The following is a 6381-nucleotide window of genomic DNA, read 5'->3' on the forward strand; positions in this document are numbered from 1 at the left end:
CTCACTCACTTACACACGACCGAATCGTGAACAGACCCATTTGGTGAAGCTGGTTTAACGCCACTTTGAATGTTACATTACATCATTGCGTGTCAGCATGATGTAGGAAGTGATGCCGACCTTTAATGTTCACCACGTATTGAAACTTACGATCAGGGGAACGGTGCTGACAAACCAGGAAACACAGTCAGGACGAACCGGGAATAGAACTCATGATTATCGGATTCTGGCACGCCAAAGGGACGCAACCATGCACGGCGATTTCCAGCGCCTAATACAACAGGGCCGCATTTACTATAGCGACGTTATCATGTTGTGTATTATTTCATTCTGTCGAAGATTACAACAATTTAATGCAAATAAAAGCATAATTAACAAGATGATAGAAATAAGAAGTCTGGAATATATGCGTTCTTCTCATTATATTTGTTCTTGCTGAAACAAGACGAGGTAGGATACAGACCAGGTTTGGCCCACTCGAAATAACAAATTGTGAAGCTATGGAAAACTTTGAAGAAAGATTGGTATGAAAAGTATCATTTTCTTCTTTCCTACACTTGCAAGCTTTGGATGTCTGTCCGACGCAAGTTTTTTCCCAAGAGAAAATCAAATTATGAACAAATCCATGACGGAAGATGAACCCCTTTATCACATGTTTGACCTGTCTTTATCTGCATTCATTAGGAAAACTCAGCTTCAGTCTAACAGTTCCACGTATTTAAATGTATTATTATAACGCTAAAGAAAAAATAGTATCGATTATTTGCCCAAACAGATTCCATTGCGTGAAAGGCAAAATAGTGGTGAAAATTATACGAAATTATCAGTGATAGCCATTTGACACGTTTCGTCTGTCCTGTATATTACATACGTGCTGTTATCAGTCACGACATGCAAGTGGTGAAATGAAAGTCTCATTCTCGTTTATAAGAACACATGTGACCGCTTTTATTACGATTTCTAACAGTTTTCCCCATTCCTTAAATTATTTTGATCCTGTGACCAAAATGGGACCCATATTAGCCTCCCCCCCTCTCTCTCTCTCTCTCTCTCTCTCTCTCTCTCTCTCTCTCTCTCTCTCTCTCTCTCTCTCTCTCACACTATTGAAGGCCTCGTGGCCAAGAGTACAATTTCTCAATTTCTTTCTTATAACATTCGTACGATAGTGGCATGTGGGTGTATTATGTAATTTCTAAATATAAAAGTATATAATTAAATCTTTAATACAGGATCACACTGTTTAACGGTAAACTGGCAAATTTCTCTTTAGATAAAGAGCAAAACCTCTTATTACATTAACATTTTGGGGGAATATCAGGCAGGCAAATTTCTGTCTTGATGGACATTGTTGAAAATAACGATGAATTAAACTATCTCTGCTTTTCTCGTGACATTGGCAAACTAGTGCAAAATGATATTCATCTTCTAATTCTAATAAATCACATTTGTCACAGAACATTAATTCAGGTTGTATAAACTGTTTGCTAAAGCGCTGTTTTTGTACTTTTAAATTATGTGCTGAACATCGAAATTTCGCCAAAACTCCTACAAGATCCTTATCAAAGCATGAGGTTATATAGAGTTCAGTTTCCAATGGTGATTTATATGACGCATAATGGTCCAGGGACCCAGACCACTTTTGACTCCAGTTTTGTACAGCAATGTCAATACATCTTCTCTTGAATAATTCCATAAAACAATGTATACCACACAACTGATAGCTTACATAATTGTTCCTACCATTGCGAAACTAGTGAACAGCGTATTGAATTATTCACCTTTGTTGAAGTAACTTGAATTCTTCAATTCGATGGTAATATTAGATAACAACATATTCCTACTATAAGTCACATTAAGTCTCACGTGGACACACAGATGGTCCCGGTCAAAAGTTCAGTATTATACACACAAACAGTAAACAGTAAAATATTTTAGTGTTCACATCTTAACCATTACCTGTTTCTCTGGCTGCTCGGTCCTGACTGACGTGTCGTTGCTAGGGCGCTGTAGTCAAGTAAAGCTGGGGGGTAATCCTAATCCGGTGTTAATAAACGACCAAACTAATCATGTTAATCCACGTACAATAGATTTGTAAACTCTCCAACATAATGGGGGGTACGTAATAGAAGGAAACACAACGTCGCTATATTTAAAGTCACATATCTTTCATGTATTCTTAGTCAATTTGCATAAACAAAATCAGTTGATATCAAAATCAGAATCAGCAGTAGAAATTTTGTTTTTATGATAGAACCTACCTTGTAAATCACTGACCACATGACCATTTTAAGGATAACAACCTCCTTATTGTTTGTAATGACGTTTCGGGGCTACGTCTGGCCCCTTCATCAGGTGAATTAGGAGATAAACATACTGTGTTTTCAATGTAGAGCTGGGTTACCTGTAGATGTAACCGCGCTAAATTTAACATTTGCGCGAGGTTTCAAATGTTAAATTTAGTGCGGTTAAATATACAGGTAACCTAGCTCTACATTGAAAACACAGACGTATGTTTATCTCCATTGTACCATGACTAAATAAAACGCGAACTCTTTGGTGTCAGCAAATAAATTGAGTGAAGCGGCATGGGTTGAGTCCAGTGTTTTGAATGGGTTGTCGATCTGAATTACAGAATCACCGACAACAACCTGTTAACAAAGTATGGCGCTGTATATACACAAGCACTTGGTTTACACCGTAATACTTCACTCGAACACATGACAGCCATTGAAACCATATAGCACGGCAACTGGGTAAGGTAACATGAAATAGGCACCCCTAAAGAAAACTAAGCAAGCTTTGCAAGGCTTTCGTTCTACACCGCACGTTATAACGCCATATCGCGCATTGTGACGCAAAAGATATGACGTCACGGGCGTATATAGAAAAGTTCCAAATACCAAGGTCTCTGTCGATCTATCGATCACGACACACACACTATCCCCGTTTGCCAGGTCCACGTACATTGGATGTTAACGGAGTACAATGAGGAGGAACTTCAAGACAGTTATGGAAGAGAACATAAAATCTAGGTTAACCTTCCAGATTGTGTCTGAAGAAAATCACATGATAGTTTTCCAAGGCCAGTCAATTCGACGGCAAGTAACTACGTTCGAACATGCCTCTGGTCATTAAGCATTATGTGTTGAAGTATAACACACATTCTAGCTTACAGGAGGTATCAAGAAGTAGTCTTATTTTGTCCGATATTCTGTATTTCTGTAATTTTGATAAAAAAAACGATGGTAAACCAACTGATTTTAAGACTAATAGTTTCGCCATTATATGTAGTCTATCTATAATTTCGATAACACAGCGCGATATCGATGATAACGTATGATGTTTAGGAGATAAATATTTCGTTTTGGACATAAAATTCATTTGAACACGATCCGGGTTAGAATTGGTCTTCAGCAATCCATGCTGTCGTAAGAGGCGACTAACGGGATCGGGTGGTCAGGCTCGCTGACTTGGTTGATGCATGTCATTGTATCCTGATTGCGTAGATCGATGCTCATGATGTCAATCAAAGGACTGTTTGGTCCAAACTCGATTATTTACAGACCGCCGTCATACAGCTGCAATATGGCTAGTGCGGTGTAAAACAACAAACAAACAAACCTTGAAATCCTAAACTAGGTTTAATTGTTTATTCGACGTTATGACGCACATTGGAATAAGTAATGTTTCTCATCAGACACGTGAAGTAGGGATCCCGCTAACGTTATTCACATCAATGTTACTCAGGACGTTGCACCAGAAACAAAATGCTGGATATCATATGACTAAAAGCATTTTGTCGATACTATTGTCTTCTAACAGCCTGACAGCTATAGGCTACAATGACCATGGATGTATTATGCATGCTATGTGAGTTTGTGAAAGAAAAATGAGAATAGCTATGCCATTCAGGTATTCAGGTCAGAGCGCGTTCACATAATGGCTACTCTAGTGATATGACGTTAACGATCGATACTGGTATCGGACAGATTGCCTGTTTATACTATTACTTATTTACAAACAGTTACTGCATTTGACAACAACTGCCTGTTTTCACATGTACATTCAAGGCACGGCGTCATGTATATAATGGGACAGACAAACCAGTGACCGAGAGAAGATCAACGAACCGCTCCACCGGGCATGACACGCTAACTACAAAGTCACCAAGGTGGACCACCCGGTCCGTTTTTAGCTGTCTTTTACAAGAAGCGCGAGAAATAATCAGATGCTTAAGGCATATTCTCCCTACAGAGCAATAGTTTCATTATAAGACATGTATGTATACGTATATATGCGCGCATAAATTTGTTTTATACGGGTTACATGAACGTCTTCAAACACCTTGACTTCATTCAGACATGTAACAGATCGGGGAAACACACGAACAGGTTTGCATTTTGGGGTATTATTTAATCAAATGACATCTGCTTGAAGTGATAAGTATTTTCTTACGATGAACACAAGAGTATAAAACGTCAGCGCCAGAGAACAACCAGTCTCTATTATCTGCTTAAACAGATTCCATCGTGCGTGAAAGCTAAAATAGGGTTAGAAATTATATGAATGGATCACTGAAAATCAGTCATGACTTAGTGTTGTCGAACAGGGTAAGCATGTCCTGCTCTGCCGGTAGCAAGATGTTTGGGGCCGTGTAACTGGTTGTCTTCTTGGCCTATTCTCTCAAAATGTGCAGTAGACGTTCGCTTCTGTGGTTTAAGTAATCACTTACAAGATGGAAAGTGTGCTGGAAACACAATTTTCAAAACAAACAATTTGTATTCACTTTTGATATACATTTAACAGCTTAACCGAACAAAGACAATATTTGAAAATCTTAAAAAGTGTTTTTATTTTTTAATTTATTTTTAACAAATAATTATGAATACCGATGTAAACAATAGAATACAGTCACACAACAAACCAGCACGTGATTAAACAGGAATTTTCATCGATTTCAATATACAAAAACAAAAAGGTAAACTGAAATAGTTTCACTAAAGGCAATTGCTGTAGTATCGACATCCGTATGAATTATAAAACTAGTTATCATAAATGGCTATACAGGAAGGAACAAATGCCATTTTTCATTCATCAAGCACCATGGTGTCGTGTTCATAATTAGATAGTGGAAGCAATGATTGGGAATAGGAGCAATCATGTCACCAAACCTGGTCACCGGTTCTTCAATCGGATGTTACATCATTGGGATCTGGAGATCTGTCGTTCGCAGAATCCTCACAGGTGCCTAACGTTACGTACCTCTTCATGAATGTACGATACATATACTGGTATGTGGTCCATACATCAAACATATGGATCACATGAACGTCTTTCGTGTAGTACCTTGACTTCATTATGTGGTCCATGTAGATATTTAGAACGTGTAACCTTCAATGATTGGGTTCACATAAATGTCCAGGAAACTCACCTCCATTGATGGTGTTCGTATGATTGTATACAGGCGCGTAACCTCTATTGATGGTGTTCATATGAAAGTATACAGGACGCGTAACATTCATTGATTGGGTTCACATGAAACTCTACACGATATGTCACCTTCATTGATGGCGCTCGTATTAAAGTGTACAAGTCATGTAACCTCTATTGATGGTGTTCATATGAAAGTATACAGGACGCGTAACATTCACTGATTGGGTTCACACGAAACTCTACATGATATATCACCTTCATTGATGGTGTTCGTATGAAAGTGTATAGGGCATCTAACCTTTATTGATGGTGTTTCATCACCAAATAATTTAGATCATTTCAACCGTTCGGTTCCAAATTCAATTTAGCGCGGTTGAATCTACAAATAATCTACCTCTACATTGAAAACACAGTATGTTCCTCTTCTGATTGATGGCGTTCATGTGAAAGTATTTCGGACATTTAACATTCATTGATGTGAGTAATATGAGAGAACAGCCGACCTTCGTTCGTGATGCTCTCGTGAAAGTCTATAGGACATTTAACCTTCATTGGTGGTGTTCATGTGAAAGTCTTCAGGACATTTACCCGTCGCTGACCGTGTTTCATATTAAAGTTAAAGGACATCTAAGGTTCATTGATGCCTTCCTTGTGACAGTGAAGACGTAGTGGCCAAGCTATGTAGGTATGTAGTCCACGTGGAAATCTTTCAGCGATGTATCATATATGTCGTACAAGTCAGGCAGAATGTTGTGTCGACTTCAACAAGGCTCTTCATCACTATTTATATTGAAAGACAAATTACAGGATTCCGTCAACAGTAGCTCTGTCTGCGGTAGGAGAGAAGGATTGGTTCAGTCATGGGGCCAACATTCCCGTTAAAGCACGTGTCAGACAGCTGTACCCGGCAACTTCATGTGATAAACCTCATAACAGAATCATCGTACC

Source organism: Haliotis cracherodii, unplaced genomic scaffold (assembly GCF_022045235.1).
Source record: "Haliotis cracherodii isolate W230 unplaced genomic scaffold, xgHalCrac1.p SCAF_9, whole genome shotgun sequence".
NCBI classification, from domain to species: domain Eukaryota; kingdom Metazoa; phylum Mollusca; class Gastropoda; order Lepetellida; family Haliotidae; genus Haliotis; species Haliotis cracherodii.